Below are 10,655 nucleotides of genomic sequence, written 5' to 3' on the forward strand. Positions count from 1 at the left end.
AAAAAGGGATCAAGGACACTTTCTCTGCCAGTTTTGATGTGGTGCAGATTTCCCATTGGCCTGTTCCCCTCTCTTTTAAGGTACTACTCATTGAAGAGAACAGCAGCTGCTGTTACTCTTAGCACTATGCTGAGCTTCAAAGGAATGAGAACATTTTATTTACCATTAGAAATAAATCAGATTAATTAAATACAGGTAGGCCAACAACAAGTGAAAAAAGAAAGAGGAGTTCTCCTGCCAGCTGGCCGCATGGCTACACAAACGGATGGCTTTGCTAAGACAACCAGGCCATAAGAGGGATTGTCCCAACACCTGCCAATTTCCAGCTGGCATCCCCAGACCACAAAGAGGGAGAAGCTAGCAAGTTCCTTTCATTATTTTAAAGATCAGCATGTTAAACACTGGGTTACTTCAAAGGGACACAGCAACGAGGTGGAAAAGCAATGTACACTGCTAAGGGATGGGCTGATTAAGTTCTGAAACAGCGTCAAGATGAAAGGCAGAAGAAAACCATTTTGATCTGAGGCCTGCCTGCTTGTCCTAGATTTTAGCACCCCAACAGCTAAAAACATGAACTATAGCTTGAGCACCCCCATGTGTACAGCAGCATATTCAAAAACACTGAAGCACTTTTTTCTTTCCAGAAACCATGGAACTGAAGTGCCAAAATTGACACTTTGCCCTTGAAAAAACTCTTGCACTTCAACAAATCCACCTTAGTTACCCAACTTTGAATTAAGACTTTGGATTCCCCACTAAAACAACCACAAAGAACAACCAGGTGGACTGCCAAAGTATCAAATTCTCTGCAAACACAGCCTTGCCCTCCAGCACCATGTAGATGAGGTTATATTATACTGACACGTGCATCTTGAATGTGACACTGCCCAACTCACCTTCCTTACAGTACTTCAAGCTAATAAGCAAAGGGAAGTTAAGAAAGACGCTCTCTCCTCCTTTCTACAATCTCAAACCTTTTATTACTGGCATGGTTTGGTAATTTACTTACAATTTCTTCGGTTTTACTAAAGCCAGAATGGGAAGCATGCAGAATAGGTGAAGAAAGTTATGCCAAACAGAGCTCTCTCTCACATTACTTAAAAAATACGGTATCATCCAGAAAGAATACTATACAGACTTTTTCAAGACACTTCAGTTTTGTTTCTCAGAAAATGCTGCAACAGTTTTTCTGACCTCTCCTCCAGAAATCCACCCCTGCTTGCTCATTTGAGGAAAGTACACCCTCTAATCTGTCCCAACTGCTTATAAGGTTAGCATAAAGGATGAAGCAGATGTCTGACTGGGACTACTTCCTCTCCACAGCTGGCAAGCTCATCTGGCATGAGACAGATCACTGCATCTTTCTTTGCTCCATCCTTGTTTCATCAACAGGGATTGAAAACAAAGGAATTATGTTATCATAGGCATATATCATTGGAAAGGAAACAGCAAATCTCTGATCCTCTTCACTAAAACCAGCATCAAACATCAAGACAAGGTATTTTAACAGGGTAATTACCATCACTGAGAAAGGAGGTAAGCTTTTGGGCACACGGCCCTTCTTTTCCAGGTTACAACTATTAAAGCTAACAAATATCGCAGCCCTATTTTCAAAGTTTGAGGTGTATTTTCAAGACAGAGAATGAAACACAAGTGACCTGTAAAAAATTATGGTTTTAAATATTATTAATCCTAAATGAAGAAGGCGAGTATGCAGTGTGTGCATGACTAGGCTCTCCTGTCTATATGCATATAAAGGAAACCCCACCTGCACCGGCTAGGCAGGGGCAAAGTGCATTTAAAATGATGGCTTTTTTTTTTTTTTTTTTATTGTACACTGACAATATTACCAACAAAACAATATTTTTCTATTACCTAACTCTCATTTTCACTCTATACCCTCTCGACTAGCCTTTGAAGAATTATCTTTTCTGTTGCATTAGTATTAACAAATACTTCACAATGGCTTGGATTACGTGCTCTGGATTACAGCTTTGAAATAGAAAAGCAATATACACACACTGTAGGCTCCAACTTCTACTCCATACAGGATCTGTGCCAGGATATTTCAGCAATTTTGAGTTCTATCAGAACAGAACCCATTGAGGGACTTGTACTTAGCTGAATATGACTTGACTGATTTTCAGTTCCTTGAGTGTAGTCTCCTTCCTAGGTAGCTGCATTATTTCAACAACCCTCTTCCAGACACAGGTTTCACCTAAATAATGCTATAATGAAACCCACTTCCAAATACATTCATTAGAGAAACCCTATTCTCTTTTAACTTGCACTGGCAGACCTTGGGTACAATTTTTTAAGAGAGGCAGAATTTAAAGGGTGTAAAACAAACATGAATAAATGGAGAGCCAACCATTTAGATTAAGAGACCACTGCACCCACATATTGCTAAATTAGCTCTGAAAATTTGCTTGTATGGTACAAGCAATCAAATTGACTGACAAAGTTCATGCTAAAGTTTTATTAAGTGAAAACTTCAATCTCTATAAAAATTCCCGTATTTATCTATGGTGCACGATTTGCTCAGACCTGAAATAGACTATTTGCGATACAGAAAACAGTTCATAAAAGTCACAGACAATAGCTAGGAATAAACTGGCTTGAGTTCAGCATAGCAATCTTTCTGCCTCAAACAGATTCATGGGGATTTCAAAAATAAACAACAAACTGTACCTGATGTACCAAATGAATTGTTACAAAGCATTTAATATAAATACTGCTGACAGCAGTCCCACATTTAAGACAGTGGTGTCCAACATTTAAATCACTGCCTGACAAGTATCTGCTGGGGCAGCCATTATGTGTGCCTTTCCCATACAAGCATCTGCTAGGTCTTCAGCAAACACACCATTAGCTGCATATAGGAATATGTATTTATGAAAAATATGGTGCACATGTATCTATAGATCTGTATGTAACACGACTAAATATGCTCTTTCTCTTAATGTATATATGCCACCTATTGCTTGCTCCAGCAGATGCATGTCAAAGAAAACAAGACGCTTTTTCCTCCAAACCCTAGGGTGACTCAAATCTTAGAAAGTAGCAGACTTTCAAATACTCCCAAAAGAATGGCAAATCTAACAAAGCCAGTCTCATGTACTAAACATTTGGTGTCCTGACAGAGCTGTTAAGCCGCATGAGGTATTTTTCACCCACCAGATTAAAGGCCCTCTTTATGCTTCCCAAGGAATCTTTTTTTTTTTTTTTTTGTAGTAAAAAAATAACAAGAGACACATCTCTGGTTTAAGGCCCTGCACTGAAGCTTCTGCTTGTCTAGTTTCCAAGCTGGAAGTATGAACACATTTCCAACGAAGCTTGCTAAAGGAGGTGAAGGGGACTTTTCTTCAGGAGCTGCACAGAGGCCCAGCTCCCCCTACTGCCAGTTGTCCAACCAAAAACTCACTCGAACTTTGCCCACACTCTTTCCAGCACCTTCAGCTGAGACAAATGGCAATATGACATTCAGAAACATCTGTAACACCTTCTAAAAATCCAGAAGCAATTTCCTGCATCTGATGCAACCCTGGAAAGGGCCTTATACCAGTTGTGACCCCTTGCCACGACCTCCTTACCTGTGGGTTTTGAGTTTAGATATCAATTGACAAGATGCTTTTTGTTGCCTCGTTTAACTTGCAGTTTCACACACAGAAGGTTGTTTTGGCATAAGAATATCCTGGCAGCATACAGATGTAGCTATATCATTGGTGTTCTGTGATTCACAGCCAGACATCTCCACAAGGAAACCAGCCAACTCTGTGCAAGCACAGCATTATTAGTACGATGACATCTGCACTTTTTCTCATGAATTGCTGTTCTCAGTCAAAAACCCTGTCTGTAAATTTACAGTTGTACAAGCATAGCTCTATACAGTAGGCAGAATGTTGCACCATAATGGTATCAATTAATGTCCTGGTATGGAAAACTGACTTTTGATACCCTTTCAAAAGTCTAAATATGTTTGCCAAGGTGCCAAAAAACACCTGTAGGAGATACAGGATTCTACAATTCCATCACACAACAGTTAAGTGACTGACTCAAGAAAACAATAGCAAGATTAAGACACACAAATACTAGAATTGGTAAGCATATGATACATGAGTTCTCCTTGAGTTTCACTAACTTATCACCACAATTCAAATAAATGCTTCCAATTCTGTTAAAAAATTACTTCTGATTTTTTGTTCATTTAGTTTATATCAAAGTAGTAACGGCATCTTTTAAAAACTTAGAATAAAGAATAACTTCCTCTAAGTTTAAAAACTTAGAATAAAGAATAACCCTCCATTTTAGCAAAGACAAAACTTATGTCGAATCCAGTATTTACATAAAGCACAGAAGTCTAAATACTTTGTAATCATAGTGCTTTAAACTCAGAAACACTGTAGTTTTAGGCATAAGGATGACATGTACTTGCAACAAAACTTAAAGAATCCACATACACATCTCCATATTAATCTACACAATTATTAAAGCACTTCTATTCAAGAAAACAAGGCATTTATGAATTAACGGGGAAAAAGGAGGATCAGAGACATATGGATAACATATGATTTACTAATGCTTAAAGACCTAGAAAAAAGGCTAGGATAAAGTTTCCTACAAAATAAGAGCATGCTCCTGTTCCTTCTCCCTAAATAGAGATGAAGTCTAGGAAATTTATGTAAAAAATAGTTACCGGTTTTGGATTTCATTTCTCTTACTAGTTAAAGAATGATATCCTGACATATATACAAGCACAGGTTATCACTGTTCTCAGACAGGCTTCAAGATACTTCCAGGAAGCATAGTAATAGACTTCTGGGAGAAAGGGACAAAAATTATGGAACAAGTAAGCAAGCTACAGAATAAAATGTAACATTCAGCCTTGCAGTGCCACATGGCTGTTCCTCACACTGACAGTGTCAGGCCTGGATACTAATGAAGTGCTATAAGCTCACTTCTGCTCTTAGCCTGTTATCCATTTAAACAGCTGGTGCCTGCAAAGGAAGGCTGCCAACGTGGGACTTGCTAATCTACACGTGAAGCTCAGGTCTTGTTTTAGGTCTGTTGGTGCATAGCCCTTGGAGCTAGAGAGTACCAAATAATACAGAACAAGAAACAAACTATATGGAACAACATTATTTTGTCTCATGATGTTCATACACAAATTATGGCTTTCTTCAAGGACCTAACCATGATCATTCAGCATCCAGTGTCAGTCTTACTTTTAACTCAAAAAGAATCTGGAAAAAGTTCACTCTGACAGTAGTAATATTTCTTCCTCGAATTCAAGTTGCTGAACTGCCCCTGCTTTTAATCTAAAAATTATCAGCAAACATAAAACTGTACTCTTAAAAATCTGTGGAGAAAGGCTAAAGGAGGGGTGTGTGTGTGTTCATGTATACATATATGCCTGAAAGTATATATACTATCTCTCAACAAAATATTTTTTTTTTCCTTTCCAGTCTTCTTTTCTTTTGCTTACTAAGTGCTTGTGGTATCAGCAGCTCTCAGACAAGACTGAAGCATGTCTGAAGCATGCAGATTTCTTCAACCCTGTGTGGAACACTTACTTCCTGTCACATAGTTTATTTTACAGTTTCTCCCATCCATTTCCTTCAACAGCTTTCAGACAGTTTTGTGGCTGAAATTCATGAATCACCTTTCATGCCTGGGATGTTATTTAATAACCCCACTACTCTATCGTAGTATGGCAGAGTAGAAATAGTTACTGACTTTTACTTATTTCTGCTACTGTTTAAAGGTCAGCTTAATGTTCTCAAGAGATCCCCAGGATTTATGGTTCTTATTTTTACTTTTTGGGGTCTTTTTTCTGGCAGTGCTAGGAAAAACCATTTAGAAATTCCAGTGCTTCTGATTGTACTGAAAGAATGTAAAGAATTTGTGGAGCAGGATCTACTGACTCAAGTTCAGAAACGATACATAAATTAGAAGTTTGTTTTTATTTTACAGAAAACTTGATGTTAGGGAGTATTTTGACAGATACCATTAATTTAATCCATCGTAGAAATTTCTGGGATCTGAGTGACTGTCTACTCCAGTGTAAGAGAAACTGAAAGGTTAAGACACTTCTTCCATCAGCACAATACAAAATCAGTTACAGCAGCTACTGTCATGCAGGGGAGCAGCTACACATGGGAACTATAATCTGTATTTAGGACTGCAGCATCATACTAACTTGTATTATGCCTGGACAACGGCTACATAATTCAGAAATAAAAATACTAGTAAAAGCTATCAGTGTTTTATCTTAATGGGAGAACTACAACTTCCATTCTGTAATTATTGCTGTTTCCATCTGTTCCACAAATAAAACCAGCCCTAGTTTTTCTCATCTGCTGCTCTATGTCAGGCAGTGAAAGGAAGACTACTGTGCAGAACATCCTTAAGTAGTTCTTTTCCTCAGCGCTCTCTTTGGTGACAAATTCCTTGTGTACCACCAGATTCACGGAATGAAGGGAGTGAAAAAGATAAAAATCCCCCAAACATTCCTTTTATCCACTTTTTCCTCCCCTCTATTTGAAGGACATCTACAAAATAAGTCTTACAAAAAATTGCTAACATTTCTGTCAAAGATAAAGCAGTGGTATTGCACAAACGTCAAATTTCTGAGTAAACAGAAGATTCTGAAAATGCCTGGATCCTCTAACATTAGCCTACGTGAACAGTAATGGGCAAAGAGGAACAGTTCCTTTATGCATGTTTGATAATCGTAAAACAAGTATTCTTTATTTTTAGAGACAGGCTATTTCAGGAAATAACTACGAATTGCCAACTTGTAACCATATCAAAATTTTCCATTTAACCAACAGAGTTCTGAAAAACTGAATTTCCTCTTTTTCTTCCCACCCAAATATACAGATGCACCTCTTACCTTGGCATGTACAGAACACTAAACCACAGCAAAAGCTAGAAACTTTACTCTTAACACAGCTAAACTTGTTAAGACAGAGTTTTATCACCCTGGTATCTGGAAGAGTCAAAACAAGATACATGGTACAGTTTATTTGCTCCTGGGAAACTTACAGACCTGCAGAAAACCAAAACCCAGACCCCTGTGAAATTTATCTTTGGAATCCACTCCAAATAGAATCTTCTCAGGGACACATCTCAAAAGAAATAAAGTTATTATCATAGTATATCTTAAATTACAAGTACAATTGCTTTCCTGAATTGCCAAGTAAATGCAAATTCTCATCTTCACAACAGATAGTTGAAACTAAGCACTCCTGCCTGACATTTCAAAGGAACAGAACACTCTTCATAAATTCTTTGTGTTAAGTCAGTTTTATGCATCAGGAGCTGTGCTATGCTCTCCACAGTGACATACCATAGTGCTTGTTACGTTATGTGTTTCTGAAGAATAGCAGTTTCACCTGTGACAGCATCTATCCCATGAAAAAGATAATCAACTGTTCTATGCCTTGCATGTATTTTACCAGGTGTTGGCCAATTTTAAAGTCCTCAGCCAAAGTACTCCAGAATAGATTCTTTCTAAAAGCCAGGTGGTGAATAATTAAAGTTTCAACTTCAATCTACTTTTTAAAAATAGTATTTAATGTGTCAGGTTTTCTCTTTTCAGTTTTAGTTTGAACAGTCTGGATTTTGTTGACTTCATATGCTTATTACCAAGACACATTTCTTCTCCAACACAGAAAAAACAGTAAACAAAAAATAGGAAAAAAAAAGTCACCACCATAAAATAGCTTCAATCTTTCTGGACTTCTACCACACAGACTGGGGATCAACGATGCACAAGTGAGACACATTTCATGCCAACCTCCTACCTCAGTCTTGATTACTTAACAAAGGAAGAAGCAAGGACAAAAAAAAGAGTTCATTAGTAAGAGTTCATTACTATTTTCCAAACTCAAAAGTTCAGCCCAACAAATGCAAATATCTTCTAAATGTGGTTACATGTTCTTGGCAATTCAACTGATGGAGTAAATGAGACAGAAGTGACTAACCCGTCAAAGAGAGCACTGGAGCTGGTCAGAATCAGCATGCAGAATTCCAACTTGTAAAACTACAGGTGTGGCATGTTACCAGATTTCCGTGCCAAAAATTGTCACAGATGGCTCCAGCTGTACCCGAATTGTGTCCTGTCATCCTCCCCGGTGCCTCTAGCAACACCCAGAACCAGGTACTTCAGAGCAAAGTGCAGGTGCAGGAAACATGTAACACATCAGTGTGGATTAACTCACCTCCTGAGCACCTTCCTATTAGTCCTAATAGTCTGAGTTTGGGTTAGTTAGAAGATTTTTGTTAGATTTGAAGACATTCCAGACCTTTCTTACCCTTACTCAAACTCTAAATACATTTATCTGAGGCCAGTTACCATTAAATCTACGTTCGAGTTTTTATTAACTTTGATTATTTTGTTGTGCATTTAATCAACTGCTAAACTTAGCACCTGAATGCTCAGAAAAAGAAAAAAAATCACAATCTACCTTATCGGACATTCATGAAGTAATTATAAATCCATTGGAAATAAGATGGGCCTTGTCCTGACATGTTTAGTTCACGAGACCAATGACTCCAAACATAAGAAAATAAATCAACCGTGCCCTTGAGATCTTTCCCTGTTGCCATTACAGTCAAGGAAAAACTTGCCTTTGGCTTCAGTAGGAGGATTAGTAACTCACTGAGTCCTGCTATGCTATTTGAGGTGACAAAGAATACAAAGTCACTCTTTCTATGATTTTGTGAGCAACATCAAGAGCACTGTATCTCACTGAGCTTCGTTGCCTCATTTTCACATGCAACCAGACCTTGTATCAGCATTGTGAAATGAGTCATTCTACAGCACTAAAGACAAAACACATGTCCAAATATCAACACTGAAAATCTTGCACATGCACCTCCTTACTATAATAACTAACCTATTTTCCTGCACTTAAAGAATTGCATACATGTGTGCAAATGAGACTACAGCCTCCAACTGAAATCTCAAAAGGGAAGGAAATCTTTTTGGGGAGAGAAACCTTATTAGAGTAGCAAGCTTGCCATTTGTCTTAAGGAAACAGTAATCAATATTGAGCAACAGTTACAATTCAGAACTATACCTTTTCCAGCAGTGCAGATTAAAATTTCAATTGCTGCTCCTCCCTAAAAATTACATAAATTAATGCAGTATATTATTAAACAAACTGTACATACAAGTGAAAGAAAATGTGCAAGTCACTGATTTGTAAGAAAAAATAGGTAGATAAAAGCATCACTGAGCCCGATATGACATGAACGTACACGATCAAGTCTGTTGCTTCTTTAGGATGGGATGCTGTCAGAAATTCAGCATTACATGTCCAGTAAGAACAAACTGCATTATCATCTGGACCTGTACAGTAACTGGCAATACAGATCCATAATACTGAACGTGCTCCCAGTTGTATACTCAAAAAAGGGTGTTTTTAAGAATCCGTGATACTTATGCAGATAACACACTAATATAATCACAGAACCACCAGCTAGAAAGGGAATTCTGGGCATGTCTAGTCCCACACCCTGCTCAGCTTCAACCCATTGAAGCAGGTGACTCAGGGCCTCATCCAGGTAGTGTTTTGAGTAGCTCTGATGATGCAGATACCCACATTTCCTCCAGGAAACCAGGTGTTGGCCCATGCGCAGGTTAAAATGAGAAATTGTCTCCCAACTTGTACACGTTGACTCTCATCCTTCCTCTGTGCACTCCTGAGCTGATTTTGGTTCTAGCTCCTTTGCCATTTCCCACTGAAGAGCGATGAATCTCCCCTCTCTCTTTGCAAGGCCATCTCTTTAGAAGCTGTATGGTAATACTAAATTCAAATAAAATGTCATAATAGAATTTATAGGAATTTTTTTAAGCTTCTCAAGCAAGTGTGAGAAAATGTGTCATGCATTCCTCTAGTGAAAATACATTTGCTAGAAGACAATATGAAGCATGGTATCAGGACTGAAAATTAGGAACATTTAGTTCCAAACATTTATGAAAAAAAATCACTGCCCTATCTACTCACCAAACCTTGATAAATTCCTTCAACCCCATCTTTTTCTCATGGGTCAGGGTGACAGGAAACAGATTAACAGAAGAAATAATGAAAGACTACAGATTCTTTCCACAACAAAGGCATGTGACTGTTGGCTTGTTACTGTTGTCTGCAGTTGTCTGGTATTGCACCTCCTTCTGTCTTTCCCAGTGCTAGTTTAATAACAAAAAAATCCCAGTTTAAAGATAACTTCCTATTATCAAAGATTTATAGGCACTAACAGTTAAAACATGACATCATCCTGACTCTGTACTATGATGACCGTCTGAGAGCAAAGAATGCAAGCAATGCTTTGCCCTCTATCCAGATTTCTGCTTCTGTAAGAAAAAAAGACGACCTTTTACGAGACCAGACTTGCACAGACTTCTGTGCAAAGGGATATTCCTGTGCAAAAGATTCACAACATATGTCTGCTGACTTAAGGTGTATGCAGAGCAAGACAAGATCTGAATCTGAATACCCTTACAGGAAGTGCCTGTATGTAACAACACTGATGTTTACATGAAAAAGTATCATACAAAGGTCCTTAAAGGCATAAAACATTTGCACTTGACATTTAGGATTTATCACCACTGATTCTTTTTTCAAGGTGCTACGTGCCTCATTTTA

Source organism: Athene cunicularia (genome assembly GCF_003259725.1).
Source record: "Athene cunicularia isolate RWA chromosome 4 unlocalized genomic scaffold, athCun1 chr4_part2, whole genome shotgun sequence".
NCBI lineage: Eukaryota > Metazoa > Chordata > Aves > Strigiformes > Strigidae > Athene > Athene cunicularia.